Raw genomic sequence first — 18,556 nt, forward strand, 5'->3', positions numbered from 1 at the left:
AACAATACAAGCATTTGCCGCAAAACTACATGGTAAGAGCCTGTTACTAAAGACACCAAATGCTGTTCTCATAGGACTGGTTGGAGGAAGTGTGTCACCGTGGGGGAGGGCTTTGAGATTTCCCATGCTCAAGCTCTGTTCAGTGGAGATATCCAGTCCTTGTCTGCTGTCTGTGGATCAAGATGTAGAACTCTGGGCTCCTCCAGCACCATGTCTGCCTGCGTGCTGCCATGCTCCCGCCATGATGATAGGGGACTAGCGCTCTGAAACCGTACGCCTGCCCTAGTTTTTCTTTGTAAGAGTTGCGTTGGTCATGGTGTCTCTTCACAGCAATGGAGACCCTAACTAAGACACCCACCAACATTTTATCATAGTGAAGGAGGGTCGCATGAGGCCCCACTGCTCTCTGAAGATCCTTGCAGTGAGACACTACCTCAAGAGCCAATAACAATGGAAGAATGAATACAGAAAATGTGACATATAGACACAATGGAAAATTTAAAGATTCGTTTTCATTTTATGTGTATAACACATTCCTGCATGTATGTACCTGCACACTGAATGTGCAGTGCTGGAGAAGGCCTGAAAGGGGCACTGGATCCCTGGAACTCGAGTAATATACACACTGCAAGCTATAATGTGAGTGCTGGGAACTGAACCAGGGTCCTCTGTAAAGAGGAACTGTGTACTTCACCTCAGAACCATCTCTCCGCTGCCCACAAAAAAGTTTTTTCAGCCATAAGTAACATTTGCAGGAGATGTTATTTATGCAATTGGAAATAATCATATTAAGCAAACTAAGCCAATCTTACAAAGACAAATATCGCATGTCTCCTCTCATATGTGGTTCCTATATTTTATGTAAGTAATATAAATGCGTGAAAGTAGAAACTACCTTATTCAGAGAGAAAGGGGGCTAATGGCAGGTTGGGGGAAGAAAAGAGATAGAGGGATATAGGAAAGAATATGTTGAATGTACAATATTTTTTCTTGTAAGAAAATGTCTTTATAGAACACAGTGCTGTGCACATATACAATAAAACATTTTTAAAGAAAAAATAAAATACAATCTAAAACTGCAAAAAGGAAAAAAAAAAGAGAGAAATAAATGGAAAGAACCCTGAAAAACTTTTAGTTCATTTCCATATTTTAACAAACAGAAGACCAGTGTGGCTAGATAGTCATCTGTGGTAACCCTCCTCAGGTCCAGTTTCCTCTTTTTATAAATACTTGGCTTCCTGACTCATCATCACATTTCTCCACTGTCTAATAGGTCTCTTCTCTTTGTAATTTTTTCCTTTTGAAGCTTAGCATTCAGACCAACTTTTTAATTATCCTTTTCACTGCCCTCAATTCCTGTGCCATGCATCCTGCTGGGAAAGCTGCAAACGTAAATGAAGCAAAGCATCTGTTGTCTCTGCACCCCATCACAGAAGTGAAATAAAGCCATTTGAGCAACACGTCGTATTCCCATCTCATTAGTCTTTTATTGTGGCCAGAAATTTCTATTCTTCTAATCAGTCAAACTCTTCTTCTGCTTGGTCGCCTCCGACTTCTTAGACTCCCCACAAGCCTTTGCCTTGACTCTCTCGCTTTGCTAGGAAATATCCTTGCCTTCTGCATTTCAGAAAGGTAAAAACCATCTGGGATGACTCTCAACTTGACAAGGCTTAGAACTGCCCAGGAGACATTCCTCTGGGGTGTCTGTGAGAACGTTGCCAGAGGTTTTCACTGAGGAGAATGTGGGTGACATCATTCCATGGGCTAGTTGGAGCCCTGGACTCAATAAAAAGGAGAAAGTGAAAATAAATAAATACATACATGCATACATACATACATACATACATACATACATACATACATACAAAGAAGCAAATACATTTTTAAAATTTGTTACTATTCCAGGACACTATACTATAAGAGCTGTTAATTCATTGGAAAAAAAAAAAAACATTTTTGAGCTCTTACTACATTTCAGGTACTTTACAAAGAAACAGCTCTGTTCTCAAAGACTTCCCCAGGAGGACAGGTAGACATAAAACTTACTGACTGCTGCATTATGCATGTGTTTGTATATAGTTATGCATAATGCATATTATTTTACTGACAATGCGTATGGGGTATGCTTAGAAGGCAATACCTTGTCATGAAATAAATTTTAGCAAACAGAACCAGGAAGAAAAAAGAGACACTGAAGTGTGCAAAAAGGTACCATTAAATTAATTCAGTTTATTTTTAAGATCCTTGGGGTCTAGTTATTTTTATCACAAATGCTAACAAGTTCTTTGGCTGATTTCCTAGATTATTAGGAGCTGTGAGTTAAGGGGGGTTGGAGAGAGCTTCCAGAGATGGATCAGGAGCAACAGTGGCAGCTGGCTGCAGACAGGGCAAAAGAATGGATGATGAACATGTCAGAAGAGGCATCTGGAGTCATCTAGCATCCGGGCATCTTTGTGCCATGGACCAGTACAATAACAGATGCTTTCAATCAGCGCCTGAGTCAGCCAAAGGTTAAAGGCTGTTCTGTGTGTGCTATTTCAAGAGGGAGAAAAAAAAATATTGAATGCATTTCAAAAGGCTTTTTGTGCAAAATGATTCAAATGCGAAAGCAAGCTTAAGCTTTGTGGAGTTGAGTTATTTGGAGGAATTCACTTAAATGACGACATCAAACAACTGGGAAAATACCACTTTGATGATTAATAACATATGAAAGTACTAAATTCTACAGTAAAAATAATACTTACTAAAATTTTTATTTATAAATTAAAAGCAAGAACAAGGGAGAAAGCCAAACTACAGTACTTGGGGGAGGAAGGTTGGAAACTAGTGGGGGCTTTGACAGCTGCCTGAAGAAAAACATGGCTGTGAAACTAAGAGGGAACAGTCTCAGTAAGTCAATTGTTATTCCTGGAAATGTTGAAGATGCGGCAGAGGCGCTGGAAAGATGACTCGGCTGGCAAAGTGCCTGCCATGCAAGCATGGGACCCTGCGCCCGATGACAGCCGTGTGTGGTCACTTGCATCTATAAGCACTGTGAGGGCCAGAGGTAGGCAGAGCCCTGGCAACGCCCTAGCCAGATGGGCGGTCTAGCCAATCAGTATATGAGAAGAAACTAACCAGGTCGGTGTTCGGAAAGGTATAACTCTGTTTCTGTCTCTTTTCTTGTTTGTTTTGTATATTTATTGCTTAATAATTCATATTGGAAGATCAGAGCCCAGGTATAGCTCAGAGGTAGAGTCTTGCCTGGTGTGCAATAAGGCCCCCCACCCACCCATCGAGTTTATTCCTGAGCAAGATTCACAAGGGCAAGAGACTGTAACTCCTCTGTTTCGCATTGTCAATTCAGCACCTAGGACAGTGTCTGCCCTACAGGCGTTCCCTGTATCAGTTGGGTGATACTGCCTGATTTGACAAGGTAATCCCCAATCTGTAGTGTTTTAATGCTGCAGAGGTTGGGTTTTGTTGTTGTTGTTTTCCTTTACCTGGACAGTCAGGGCAAGTATTTCTAGTGTGCATCCTCCACCCATACAAGAGGTTTGAGGGACAAAGACACTTCATAGTGTAGCTTCATCCTTCCCAAGGCATCTGTCCTTCTAACTGGTTGGCCATCAAATGGGGAAAGTGTCAAGGAAGAACACCTACTTCTTGAAAGCTGTGACTTTAAAAGAACACAATACACCGCCACATGCACCTCACAGGTGAAAACTAGCCACTTCGGTCACGGTAAGGTCACAGTCAGGCTGGAAGAGCTTTCTCTCTAGCTTGGCAGCTACTTCTCAAAAACCATTCCATAGTATGGAAAGTGAACGGATATTAGTTAGCTACCTTGGCCTCAGTGCACAGAGCTTGAACACAGTCCGTACCAGAAGTTGCCATATGCTGCAACAAGCTGAACTGGTGTACCCTCTGTCAGCGAGGCCACCTGAGGTCAGGTAACATTTCATAGAGTTGGAATCCTTACATGGAAAACCTGAGAGGCCACTGCACAGTGTTGTGAGGAGAAAACAGCCTTAGACGCAGTAGAGACTCCAGGATAGCAGAGGGGTACAAATCATGGGTCGTCCACCTGAGAAAGATGCACACATGGAGTGGAGCCAGCCCGAGAGAGAGAGACCATGCCATGGGTGACAACACTGAAGTGGCAGGGCCACCCATGCCTTTTGGAGCAAAGATGCATCCATTATGAGACTCAGCTGCCAGACATGGAACCACAGGATATGGTGTCTGCCCTTCCAGGTTTTGGTCCTTCTTTGATCTGATTTTCCTTGCCATGTCCCCATTCTTTCTTTTCTTTTTCTTTTTTTTTTCTTTTTTTGGAATGTGAATGTATACCCTGTATATGTCGGAAGTATGCGTGCTTTTTAAAATATTATTTTAGAGGGTATCACAGTTAAGAGATTGCCTTGAGTCTCTGAAGAGTCTTTGAAATTTTTGAGTTTCGAACAGTGTTGGTACTTTGGAAATTGGACAAGATGCATTTTGCAACGAGAAATGGCTACGAGCCCGTGGGGATAAAGGGTGGGCTGTTGTAGTTTGCACGTGAAATGTGATCATGGGCACAGATATTTGAACTCTTTATAGTCAGCTGGTACTCTATTTGGGAAAGTTGTAGCACTTCGAAGAAGTGAAGTCTTGCTGTAGAAAGTGTATCAGTGGAAGACCATTGTATCAGCTGCCATTCTCTCTCCCCCTATTGCCATGCCTTCCTTGCCATGATCAACTGTGTCCCTATGGAACTGTAAGTCAAGAGAAATCCTTTCTCGATTAAGTTGTTTTTGTCAGGGTGTTTTATTTTTCACAGCCACAGAAAGGTACCCAAGGCACCCCTCTGCCTGACATAACTAATCTAGATCTGCAAAGCGTGCTCTCAATCTCCAGATGCTGGTCATCAGGCAATGCAGGGCAGTGATCTTGACAGAGGCCCGTATTCATCCTAGCTTTCTGTCTACAAAGAGTTTCTAGGTCGTGTCGAGAAGTAAGAACTGAGTGTCTTCTTCACTGAAAAATACAAAGTCCTCGGTGACTAGAGTTTGTAGGACAAAGTACCAGAGGAGACAGCGCTGTGTAAAGAGATGGTCACGGGGACCTGCCAAGTCCCCCTCACATGTTCCGCTGAGTGCTAATCAGTGCCTATGACTAAGAGAGGAACCACCTGCTGGGAGAGAGGCACCGATTTCCAAAGCTCGCACAGAGACAGGAATAGTTTCAGTCTGTGCTAAACAGAATAGAAAATCCCAACATTTGTGGACCTCTTAGAGGTGGGTAGACATTAGCCCCAGACCAAAGTGAATTCTGGTCCACAAAGCAAAGCCTAACCACATGAAAATAAGGCTTAAAAATATAGAGAGAAATACAAAAACATACATCATAAGATAACTTTATAATCTCAAGTGTTTAAAAAATTGAAAATATAAAGAGTAAGAAAAATATGTTCTATCATAAGAAAGGAACAATCAATTGAAGTAGGCTTAGACATTCCACAGATAATAAAATTAGAATATATAAATATTAAAACAGATGGAAAAGAGGGATCCTCAGGAATGTGGAAGAAGGTAAATAGAGAAAAAGGTGAGAGGAGGATAAAGGGGTATTAGCAGGCTATGAGTGATCTGATGGGGAACTGGGGAAGGGAAGGCTCCTTAGAGAAGAGGAATGAGGTAAATACAGTACAAAGAGGGAGATGGATAAAATAATAATAAAGATGTCTGAAAAATCTACAAAGACACATGCTATCACCTAAAAATTGTAATGCATGAAGTTCAGTAAGTAAAGATACATAAAGAGTTTTCTTTTAATTCACTTTACATCCCAATCATATCCTCCTCCCTTATCTCCTCCTGGTCCCCCCCTCCCTTACTCTACCCCCCATCACCTCAGAAAGGGGAGCCCACCTCCATTACCAACTGGCCACAGACTATCAAGGACTTCTCCAAAACTTCCTGCATCCTCTTCCTCTGTGGCCTAGCAAGACCACCCCAGCTGGTGGGCGTGATCAAGGAGCATGCAACAGAGTCCATTGTCAGAGGCAGCCCCTGTTCCCCTTACTAGGAGACCCACATGGAGACTGAGCTGCCTATTGGCTACATCTGAGCAGGAGGCTGAGGTCCTCTCCCTGCATGGTCCCTGCAGGTCCTGATGGCCTGCATCAGTCTCTGCAGGCCTCTCTGATCCCAGATTTGTTGGCTCTTTTGATCTTCTTGTGGAGCTCCTGTCTCCTCAGGGTCCTTCTATCCCCCAACTCTTCCATAAGACTCTGCTCAAAGTTTGGCTGTGACATAAAAGTTTTAATGAACTTTTCCCATCTGAGATGACAGTGCTCCCTCTAAGAGCCAAAGACTACTTAACAAAACCCCAATCCCAGCCATGAGAAGCCTTTTTTGGAGTTGTTGGCCAGGGCTGTCTAAAAGATTCTCCAAGCATGCAGCCTATTGCTGTTGCCATCAGTTACCCCCGAGGTAGCAGGTAAGTCATCACTGCCAGAGACTCCATGCACTTTGGAAACAGCCCAGAGAACCCTGGGCTGGAACTGATTTGAACAGCCCCTCCCTGAGGACTAACTTTCATTACATCAGAAGGCACTAGGCAAGCTTCTAAAGAAAGGCGATCAGTACTCCTGCTCGACCACTATGCCTTTGAACCACACCAATGACCAGCATGACACAATAACCCTGTGTTTGCAGTAATGGACACACACCTTTGTGGAAATCATTACATTTCTAACTGGATCTAAAACCTGCTCAACAAGAGGGATACCATGCCTGGTAATGGGACCTAGCTAACGACCCAGTGCTAGTGAAGTCATGGTTACCGGAGGAGAATCTACAACCGCCAATTTACTAAACCAGAATAAGTAGTAACAATAACCTATAAAAACTTGTCTTTGAACCCACAGATAAGTGTAGTCTTCACCCCTCATCAAGAAAACTTTTCTTTGCAACAGATAGAGACCACTGCAAAAAAAAAAAAAAAAAAAACAACAAACAATCAAAATGCAGAGTTGAGGAGCCCAATGGACCAATGTGTCCCAATGGACACATCTACAAAACACTCCTGCATCTGAGGCTCAGAGGAAGTGGTGGAATGATTGTAAGATTCGGAGGATCAGGGAATTTGCTGTGAAGTTGTGTCTTCTAGTAGCATCAGAAGATACACCAATAAAGTCTCACCAACATGACTGCACAAACATGAGCTGGACAAAGATGACACATGAGCAGGTCGAACTGGACAGAAAAAAGCCCACAAGGCCTCAACCCTACACGAAGAATTACAGGAAGAACACACTAAGTATTTTTCCAGTGACAAAAGATCAGCCCTGAAAACATACATACAAACAGCATTAACAACAGATTATGGTTAGTAATATATATGTCTATACAAATACATATACACATGCAATAATAATCAGTGAGAAAAAATAGCCATGAATTTGAAGGAGAACAGGGAGGGTTGTATGGGAGGTGGATGTGAGGGAGGAAAGGAAAAGGAGAAACATAATTAAGTTATAATCCTAAAAATAAAAAAGAGAAATGCCACAGGCAATACAGTTAGTATATAGAAATATTAAAAGAGATACTATGACTATATTTCACACATTCAATGATAAAAGAAAGAGCATGTTAAGACATCAAAGATATAAAAAGTACTTGAACATAAGGTCTTAGGAGTTACAAAGTTAAAATTCTTTCTTTCTTTCTTCTTTAATTTTTTTATTCATTTTTATTTTTAGATAGGCTCTAGCTATTATGTAGCTCTGGCTGTCCTGGAACTTACTATACAGGTTATGCTGGCCTCAAACTCATAGAGATCCATCTGCCTCTGCCTCTGGAGTGCTAGGACTAAAAGTGTGTGCCACAGTGTCTGGCCTATGTTAAAATTCTTGATGGAGGTTGGAGAGAGCTCGGTCAAGTGCTCGTGCTGTAAGCATGGCGGCTGAGCATGCGCTGCCTAACTCCCACCTAGAAAGCTAGCGTGATGGAGCTCTCCGGTGGTGGCAGAGACAAGAGCACTCTTAAAGCTCACCGTCCAGCCAGTCTCGCCCAATCAGTGAGCTCCCGCGTCAGTGAGAGACCCTGCTTCAAAAAACCTACGGCAGCGAGGTCAGTGAACCGGCTAAGCTAGGAAAGGCACCTGCAGTCCAGCCTGCCAGACCTGAGTTTGACCCTCTGAGATACACACGGCGGAAAGAGAGAACCAACTTCCGTAAGCTGGCTTCTAACCTCCATGTACATGCCACGCCATACAATACCATCTCATGCACACACACATATGCTTGCACACATACACACAGTACATACATACTTACATGTAATTAAAAATAAAAATGACACTAAAAACTAAATAAGCTAGAGAGCAAGGGAGGAAGACTCAAGACACCAACCTCTGGTTTCTCCTTGTGTACTCATATATGCCTACACATACACGTGGGTACATATACACAGACAAGAAAGTAAAGTTCTACCTTCAATCACTGTTCAATCACTGTTCTTGAGATGAAAAATGCATCACATGGTATTAACAGCAGATTGAAAACTGAAGAAGAAAATATTAGTGAACCTGTACAGACCATTCAAACTGAAACAGAGAGAGAGAGAGAGAGAGAGAGAGAGAGAGAGCCAGAAAGAACAAAATAAATGGGCTACCAGAAAAGCTGTGGACAACCTCAGGGGGATAATTTCTATACAACTAAATTTCCTGGAGGAGGACGTGAAGGGACAAGATAAATGCTTGAACAAATAAGGCTTGAAAATTTATGAATCTGTTGAAAACTGTAAACCCATCGATCAAAGAAGCTCAATAAATGCTCAGTACAAAAGTCACAAGTGAAACTACACCAAAAAACAAAACAAAACAAAACAAAAAAACATGATGATCAATTGCTTACTGACTGTGACATGCAGAGTAGATTAAACACGTTAGTAATAAATTCTGAGTCATCCACTACACATCCATGCTGCATTAAGGGAAGAAGTCGAAGCACTTCTGCTTGGCGTCATTAACCAAGATTGAGCCTGTATTGGATTCTCTACCTTGCCTTCCCTGTGTTTTCTGTCCTTCCCTGTCTCTCTGCTGTATGGGTCAGAATCTGTGCCTGCCTGGGTGCTGTCTTGTCAGCCTGGTCTAGTCCTTGTGTCTGTCTATGCATCTGTGTGTGTGTTTGTCCCTCACAGAGGACTTTACTTCTCTTTGAACAGCACATGACATGGGGAAGGCATGAGGGATACTTTACAGAAAACTTCAACAGAGTTTTATAAAAGATTGAGTCACTGGCTCCGACTGACCAAGATAACAAGCAGTTTAAAAAAAATCATTGATTGTGGCTCTGAGCTCCGCTTCTCCCCCGGGGCATCCAGACGCCCCACAGCACATTGGGCTGGGAAGGATGAAGCTGAGCCTGAACAGATGGGGTCTGCAGGATTCCAGCCCAGCTGGGATGTGAGAGGAGAAGGCCTTCTTGGAGATTTCTAGCTCTCCCAAGGAAACAACAGCTCTTAGACGATATTCAGTGAAACAGCTTGTGTGTGTTTATTTGGGGGTGAACAAAGGCTATACGAACCCTGGGGAGCGGGAAGGGATTTCCAGGGTGAGTGTATATTATTGCCCTGGGCTAAGATGAAGAGGAATTCCAGATGATGAAGCAGTATTTATATGCCGCTTTTGTCATTTTTGGTGGACATTCATTTATAAAGTCACGTTCAGCCTGTTTGCTGTTTGCATGCAGCAAATGAGTAGAAAAACACACATGCATTACTCTTGGATCAGAGGCATGGAAGAGAAGATAACTTAAGATTATAGCTACGTATTATCTTATGTTGTAAATGTTGATTACATGGGAAATGCAAGGCAAAAAAAGTTGATTGTCGTACTGTTCTCTTAAAAGCTAGTTAAGCAAACAGGCTAAGGATAAAGGCTGAGGTTAGAAGTCCAAAGTGTTAACCGACCTTGAGATCAGATTAACTCTGGCTGTGAGTTCCAGAAAATGTCCCATTCTCTTAAGAGATATTTTTATCATAATGTATTGCCACAATATGCCCCTGAACAGGACTGACCTGTCAATCTGTCTTGTCATTTTTCCCTTGGCCAGAGCCTGACTGAACTTAAAGTCATGGTGGCGTTGAGACTTTCTGGCACATGAAGATTCCTGCCCACTCCATTACAGACTCTTTAAGGTGACCGGTTCAGTCCTAACACCGGGGTTCCAGCCACTGTCACCAGCTTCCCTCTAGATGGCCTGCCACTGGCTGTTCAGGGCTGTTTTCTTTGCCTGCTTGGCAGTGGGGCTGATCTCTTGAATTCTAATCCATACTTACATTCTTGCACAACCTGCTTTTCACAATCCGTTTGGACAGGATTTTCTGGCTTTGGCTCTCAGCACTCTCTCTTGACACGATTTGACAAGAACCCTTTGTCCCAGACCTGTGCACTCATTTCCAACAGACTTTACCATCCAGCTTTTCTACTAGATTTCCCGTGAAAATTTCCCAGAAAGGACTTTAAAACTCTGACTGTGCATCCCTATTCTAAAAGAGGTCCGGGTCCAATTGACTGCAACGCTCGGTTCATCAAGCGGGAAGCTGAGAATCTCAACTTGTCTTATAAATTAGTCGCCTGGATTGAAATATAAACTCTCACATCAAATATGACTTACAAGAACTATGTATGCTTGCTTCCCATAGCCAACCAACACTGAGCCGGATCTAATAATATGAATAGGGCACTTTTGTACAAGTTAGATAAAGTATTGCTGAGAGCCTTTTCTAATTTTTAATTTTTCCTTCTAGTATTGTCAATAAAAATAATCCTTTCACATATTTTTTGTCAACACCATTCAGATATATGCCAGCTGCATGCCACACCAACGCACCTGCCTGTGACCTATACGCATAACCAAGAAATGAGCCATCCCATCACCGCCTTAGGGAGCCGCAAAGCAAGCGACAGTCAAAGGAATCCTAGAGCAGAACTCTACTCTTAGTTGGTGAGCTTCATCACCCAGGGTGAGTGAGAAGGCAGGAGTACAAAATAAACACAAAACTGTCTGGCCTTGGCCTCAAGGAGTTCACAGTCCAGCGGACAGAACACAGACAAGCACGGAGAAACGAGAGCAAATCGTAACTGAAGTCTAAGCATCACTGTGGGGGCTTGAAGGCGTGGGACTTCAACAGCTGGACAGGAATTAGGTCCCAATAAAACCGAAAAGGGGGCGGAGAGATAGCCTGGGATTTCAGCCATCACTGATGCACTCTGGCGTTTTGTGGTATTGTGTAGTTAAACCTCTGTGGCTTCCGGCTTAGCAAGCAGATGCCTCATGTTTCCTTTAAAAAAATATTTAATTTAATTTACTTAATTTATTAGTTTTTGGTTTTTGGAGACAGGGTTTCTCTGTGTAGCTCTGGCTGTTCTAGACTTGCTCTGTAGACCAGGCTGGCCTTGAATTCATGAGATCAACCTATCTCTGCCTCCTGAGTGCTGGGATTAAAGGCATGCACCCTGGCCTCGCTATTTCTTGTGGCCTATAGAGGCCATAGGACCCTGAACAAAGACAATACTGCCAAGAAGTTGACATGACCAGGAAATGTCTACCCCATTACCAGTCAATCATGCATGTCTCTGCACTTCTCAGTAGTCTATGTATACAGCTGATTGGTTTTAATATGCTTTAGAATTATTCATTTAATCATGTCCTTTATTATTCTTACTACTAACAATTAATTGAACTTAAAAGATAATGGAAGGGGAGAAAGAATATCAAAAGGAGAGGGAATCAATGCATAAATTGGATATTATCTAGTTTGATCAGAAGGAGATTTTTTGTTTTGTTTTGTTTTGTTTTTCCAGACAGGGTTTCTCTGTGGCTGTTCTGGGCTTGCTTTGTATACCAGGCTGGCCTCGAGTTCATAGAGATCCCCCTGCCTCTGCCTACCCAAGTGCTGGGACTAGAGGTGTGAGCCACCGTGTCCAGCTCAGATGGAGATTTCTAAGCCAAGTAGCTCAGGCCTGTAATCTCTCCAATAGGGAGGCCAAGGAAGGAAGTTGTTGAGTGATGAGCTCAAATTCAGCCTTGGCTATTTAGTGAGTTGCTGTCTGAAAAATATTTATATAAATGGGATGGAAGAGAAACATTATATACTGAAACTCAGCTACTGCTGCTGTCTGTCTGTCTTTCCTGGACTGATTTTTGACCCTCAGGTAAAAGATAACTTTACACTCCTGAAAAGACTGATTTGAAAATTAGAAGAGTGAAATAATTTCAAACATTTTCAGTTCAATTTACTAAATATTTATGAAGGTTTTTTTTTTCACAAAGTATTGTAAAAATATTAGTGTAAGTGCATATTAGCTCTTTCAATGAGAATTCACACTCAGAAAACTTATTAGCCAGGTAGAGGTTCAGGTTCAAGCCTGTAATTCTGGCACTCAAGGGTTGAGTCAGGAGGATTGCCACAAGTTCCAGGTCAGCCTAAACTACATGGTGAGACTGTTTCAAAAAAGAATTATGATTAAAGTGTTCATTAAGGAATTAAATTAAGTCCACATTAGACAGCTGTTGATCATTTAACACGTGCAGTTTAGTGTATAGAAGATTAAAGGCTAAATAAGGTAAAGTGTTTTTTTAAGATTCATAATCTGATAAAGAAGAATAAAACAAATAATGAAAATGGCTGAGCGACAAGACAGGGCAAGGTGTGTTCTGTTAGTACAGGACAGCATTCTGTGCAGCTATTGGGACTAGATGTCGTCAGGAGCCAGATGTGATAATCTGGGCTGGGTACTGCATGCCTACAATCCCAGCTCTTAGGAGTGGAAGCAGGAGGATCAGGAGTTTTGGGACATCCTTGGCTACATATCAAGTTTGAAGCCATCTGGGCTACATGAGACCTTGTCTCATTCTTCCACCCATCACCATGTCCCCCCAAACAATCGAACCTCAAAGCCCATCTGTGTCTTGTGCCTGTAACCCTAGAACGTGGGCCGCTGGGATGAGAGAGCTTGAGAGAAGCCTGTATTCCTTTTCACAAGGAGGAAAGAGAAGGGAGAAGGGAGAAGAAAGAAGAAAGAAAAGGAAGAATGGGGGGGGGGCATGAGAAGCACGGTGAAAGGTGAGAGGAGAAAAGGAGGAAAGGTAAAAATTTAGTCAAATTTCTCTGATTCAAACCACAATCTCATATTTATGTTCTTGGAAAAGACTGGTTGGTAAAATATACTTCATGTAGAAATAATTTCTCTGGGGCTTGCTAGGTAGTACAAATCCCCACTAATAGTATGAGAAGGAGAGAGAGGGAGGAAGAGAGAGCACGCTTTGCATTGGCATGCAAGCAGTCAGAGAAGTATGCTTTGTCCATTGAAGTGTCCCAAGTGCAATGAAAAATGCTGGCACTTTCGAGGTGCTCCATAAATATTTGTGAAATGAATGAACAAAGTTCAAAGAAACTGTGCTGAAATGTTAGATGCTGTTCTAGTTGGGAGTCTCCTTGATTCTGATGTCTGGAAGAAGCTGGGCACGTACGTCCCATCATTTGCCTGTCAGTTTCTATTTCTTACGATTTTGACAGCTCAAAAAACAACAGAGCTGACAAGATAACTCAGTAACTCAGTAGGTAACGTAAAGGTACTTTCTGCAGAGCCCGACAACCTAAGTTCTCTTTTCAAGACTCATGAGAGAAGTGACTCCCAAAAGCAAGCTGCGCACAAGTTCTGGCTCATGTGTGCATGCGCGCATGCGCGCGCATCCCCCAACAATAGCACCTATCACTACCACCGCCACTCCTACCACCTCCAAAAGAGAGCCGCATGTTAAAAGAGAAGTGTTTATTACATGCAATAGCCATAGGTGGAGTCATTGGCAGGACTTAACGTAAACTGTTCTAGACCCACGTTGAGCAGTGATTTTAGCATTAATGAGCAGGGGAGTTGTATCTTACGTGTCAATGTGTAGGCCTGGCTCAGTTGTCATGTCCTTGCCATTGGATTTAAAAGAAAATGCTTCCTATCCGGGTGTAGTGACACACGCCTTTAGTCCCAGCACTCAGGAGGCAGAGACAGTTGGATCTCTTAGTTCCAGGTCAGCCCGGGCTACAGAGTGAGTTCCAGGAGAGCCAGGACTACACAGAGGAACCGTGTCTCAAAACAAACAAACAAACAAACAAACAAACAAACAAGAAAATGTTTCCTGACTCTGAAGTCTATGTCGAAGTCATCACTACAGGTCCTTTGTGATCTCATGTATAGGCATTAATTCAGTGAATTCCCCATTTTTAAATAAGGGAGCTGCAATATTTCTCTCACTGAAAATTATGTAGTGTTTTTGGGTTACATTTTAGATTAAAATTATGTCTTGTCTGATTATAATATCCAATTTTAAGCCTTTACATCCATAACAGGCCCTCATGCTGTGGTGTTTGTTTCTATCTCGTGAAATCCCAGGTCCGGGTGACATCACTGCCTGAGACCCCGAAGCTCCCTTCGAAAGATGGTTCCATCTGTGCCGACAGAAGCACTCTTTATTTTTAGGACCATTATCGCTATGGTTACTCTGAGCCACGGAGCTGGCCTTCAGGATTGCGTCCCTGAGCAGTTAGTGTTTGCCAAGGAAAATTTGAAACACGATAATAGTGAAATCAAATATATATATACATACATATATATTACAAGAACTGTAATCACACAAAACATTCTTTCAAGTCTGTGATTCAATTAAATACATAATTAAAAAGTTTTCATCTCCTTGTTACTCCAAACAAGAAAATGCTTTACCAGTATATTAAAAAAGAAAATTTAAAGATGTTTGATTATCAAATCTGCAGAAAGCACCAGATGCTCTTATTATTTCCAAATTCAGTTGCAACCAAGTAGTTAAATATAAAGTAAGTGACACATTCACAGTGGCTATTAAAACCTTTCTTTATATTGTGATTTAAATTAATAATTGACAAGCAGTATAACTTATAAAGGCCTAAGCTCAGGGTATTTCTTTTCAGACATAACTGTTTTGAGAAGCTTGGTTTGGCCTATGGCTAAGAATTACTACTTCAGTTTTAAAACAAAACATGACAGTATATGACATTTCAAACGGCACAAGACCCGATTTATATCTTAAGTGTACATAACGTTCTTATTATGCAATATAAATCCCCAGAAACGTACGTCTTTGGCAACAACTAAAATTCTCTCCAGTTAGTTTTGTAACTTGTGGGATATTTCAAAAGAATTACTTCATTTTGTTGCATGTAAGATTAAACAGGAAAAACATGGAGATCTTGAAATATGGGGATTTCTGTTGTTACTACAAAGGCCCTGCTTAACATTGCTTCTTCACAGCAAAGGCAACTTATTCCAACAGAGTCTAAAAGCATTAAACTCTTTAAATGAGCTCACATTCTGTATGTTAATTTTATCAGAAAAGGTGCATGGAAATATATAACTGTAGGACTGGAGGGCAGGACAGAGATGGAATGCAGCTTTAAAGGCCTTTCTGATCAGGCTGAGTCTGTGCTATCAGTAGCCAAGCTACCAGATCAGCGCGCTCCTGGGGCAAGGTTCCCTGTACCTTAGCAGCGCCACGTCCACATTTCTGTCTTCTTGATACCTTGGAGGGAAGGAGATTTTCCCATGCTGAGATCGCACACCCAGCGCTGCTGGCAGAGTCTACAGCTGTGTTATTTTATCGTTTGCTTGTTCTTGCCCTGTTGGGATTAGCCTCAATCAGCGGTTTCTTTGTAAAAATCTCTTTAAGCTACTCATGTGCTTAGTGGAGGTTACTTGCTTGAAACTTGTGGATTATAAATTGCACGGCACAGCACATGTGATGTGAAGCCTGTAGCAATCTTCTGAACGACCTTTGTATCCCCCTTTGGACTTTAGAACACACCTCCCCTTGGGAGATCTCTTCCTAAATTCTATGGACCCACGCCATATCTACTTTGTGAGAGAAAACCCCATTTTGAGTTTCTTCTTTAAATCTCAGTCTCGTGGCACAGGGCTGTAATCCCAGGGTACTTGGGAGACCAGCACCCGTTACCATAGGAGTTCAAGGTCAGCCTTGGCTGCTTAGTGAGGCTCTACCTTAAAATTAGAAAGAGAATGAGGTACTGGCCTCAATCCCCAGTTCTGAGAAGAAAATCAGCCAGATTTGATTCATCAGCCGATACACGTGAAAATAAGTAGAAAGCTTAAGTACTTTCTCCTTACTTCTGTGTGTGGTCTTGCTTGTCCTGTATAGACAATATCGAAATACTGTGATAGACAACACAGTGTTTCTCTGGGCTCTCAAATAATCCTGTATTCAAAATCTAACCTCAAACTTATTAGCCAAGTCACTATTGGTTTAGTGACTTTCATTCTATGGACTTGTCCTACACACAAGGTAGGTCTAAGAACACTGTCACATACTGTCATGCACAGTGCTTATTTATGAGGCGAGGCTCGTGTAATTAGCATTATTTGATCGCACTTTGGTGATATTTGAAAAGCAAAAACCACATGCTAGTTTATATGTGCATACTAGTTTATATAATGGCAACATGCAAGACAGCAGGAGTCGGTGTGCTTTGCAGCTACGAGGGGAATAAAGTAATACTTTCAATATTCAGGGAGCAGATGGGAAACTTTATTCTTTACTTTCAGCAAAAACCATGGTGGATAAAAAGAAGCTGTAAATCAGGAGGACAAAAAAAAAATGGTATCATTTTAACTTTCAACATATCGAGCAGTTCAATGTGTGTTCTTCTGTTTAACCCAGCAAGAGAATGTATGCTTACCCCAACCGCAAACATTTCTAGTAGCTACAAAGCCATTCCAGTTATTTCCTTGCAGGAACTTTTGCAGTTTTATTTTTTAGGGATTCTTAGGATTACACTTAGGGCCTTGCACATGACAGACAAACACTCAACTACACTGTCAGCCGGGCAGTCTGTCTTGTAAAAAGACAATATTGCTGGATGTGGTGACATCTTCCTGTAACCGCAGAACCCAGGAGGCAGAGACAGAAAGATGGTCAAAAGTACAAGTCCTTAAACCTAACAAGACAAAATGAACCAACGAAGCAAGCAGTGTCAGTTTAATCAAACCACCAAGTTTACTGGCTTAAAGATGCATATAAAATGTCTTTAGTATTTTAAGTCTCTAGGACTTCAAGGGACATTCTCTCTGTGCCCTGCCTGTCTCTCTCATATTGCTCACTTCCCCCCTGTCCACGCCTAAACATAGCCTTACCTGCAGTCCTCAAATTTTGGTATTGAGGATCTCACTTTTCTTCTGTTATTTTCTGCATTCTCTAGACGTCTGTGCTGGTTAGATTTGACAACCTGACATAAACTAGGGTCATCTGAGAAGTGGGAAGCTTAGTTAAAGAATTGCCTCCATCAGCCTGGCCTTGAGGTGAGTCTGTGGTACATTTTCTTTGGAGGATTGATGTGGGAGGGCCTGTACACTGGGGGCATGTGGTCTTAGGCTGTATTAAAAAAAGCACAATGAGGAAGCTGTGGGGAGCAAGCCAGTAAGCGGCATCCCTCACGGCCTCTGCTTCAGCTCCCTCCTGAGCTAGGTTCCTCCTTGAGTTCCTGTCCTGGCTTTCCTCAGTGATGGAACTATAAGATGAAATAAATCCTTTCCTTCCCAAGTTGCCTTTGGTCAGTGTTTTATCACAGCAACAAAGATGCTAACTAAAACTTTTGTTTTGTTTTATGTTTTGTTTTTGAGCATTTGGCTACCAATTTTTAAATGAGAAAATTTCCAGAGATTAATTATTGTCTAATTTCTATGTAGCTTGAGAGTATATATTGTGTGATATTTTCCCCCCATAGCCGTGTGTGTGACTCTAATCATGTTAACTCTACTGATCCTGGTTTCACGGCCCAAAATATAATGTCATGGTAAATGTCTTGCATACACTTGGAGTGCGCGGTCTGCTTTTGTTCCAGTGTTCTATAAATATTACATCAAGCTGGGCGGCAGTGTTGCTCAAGACTTCTGTGGCCTTGTTTTCAACTTGTCCTACCAATTACCGAAAAGGGAGTGTTACAAGCGGCAGCTCTGGTTCTCTCCCCTTCTGTTCACTTTTGCTTCAGCTGTTTTGAAGCTCTGCACAGGTATTTAAGATTAGATAGGGACTAGTACCCTTTAGGGCTGTCTGTCCTTTCTTTCTTTTAGATAGGGTCTCACTACATTAGCAAGGTTGGCTTCCAACTTTCTATCCTCCTGCTTCAGCGTCTCAAGTAGCTAGACCTACAGGCGCACAGCACCATGACCAGAGCAAACTTGTGTGTGTGTGTGTGTGTGTGTGTGTGTGTGTGTGTGTGCTGCATATGTGTGCTGATGCACGCATCGATTATTGTTCACGGGGAAGCCAGATGTTTGGTGTCTTCACTATTGCTCTCCCTTATTTACTTTTTGAGACAGTGTCTCTCACTGAACCCGGAGTTTGGGCGTTTGGGCGTGTTTGGGCGTGATGGACGGCAAGGCCTCAGGAGCCATCTTTCCCTGTCTCCCCAGCACTGGGGGGACAGACATGCACCCCAGTGCCTGTCTTCTCCTGGGTGCTGGAGATCCAAACTCAGGTCCT

At 42.2% G+C, this 18,556-nt stretch overlaps 1 protein-coding gene across 3 annotated transcripts in view; it reads right to left on the reverse strand.

Moving 5' to 3' along the window:
- Cflar (CASP8 and FADD like apoptosis regulator) overlaps positions 1-15,755 on the reverse strand; it is a 74,518-nt gene extending 58,763 nt beyond the window's left edge. For all 3 annotated transcript variants that reach the window (XM_055616565.1, XM_055616563.1, XM_055616560.1), the window contains exon 1: positions 15,545-15,755. The gene's annotated coding sequence lies outside the window, so the exon portion shown is untranslated. The remainder of the gene's footprint in view (positions 1-15,544) is intronic.
- Between the last annotated feature and the right edge of the window lie 2,801 nt (positions 15,756-18,556).

The sequence above is a fragment of the Psammomys obesus genome, unplaced genomic scaffold, assembly GCF_907164565.1.
Source record: "Psammomys obesus unplaced genomic scaffold, mPsaObe1.curated_primary_1811, whole genome shotgun sequence".
Classification (NCBI taxonomy): domain Eukaryota; kingdom Metazoa; phylum Chordata; class Mammalia; order Rodentia; family Muridae; genus Psammomys; species Psammomys obesus.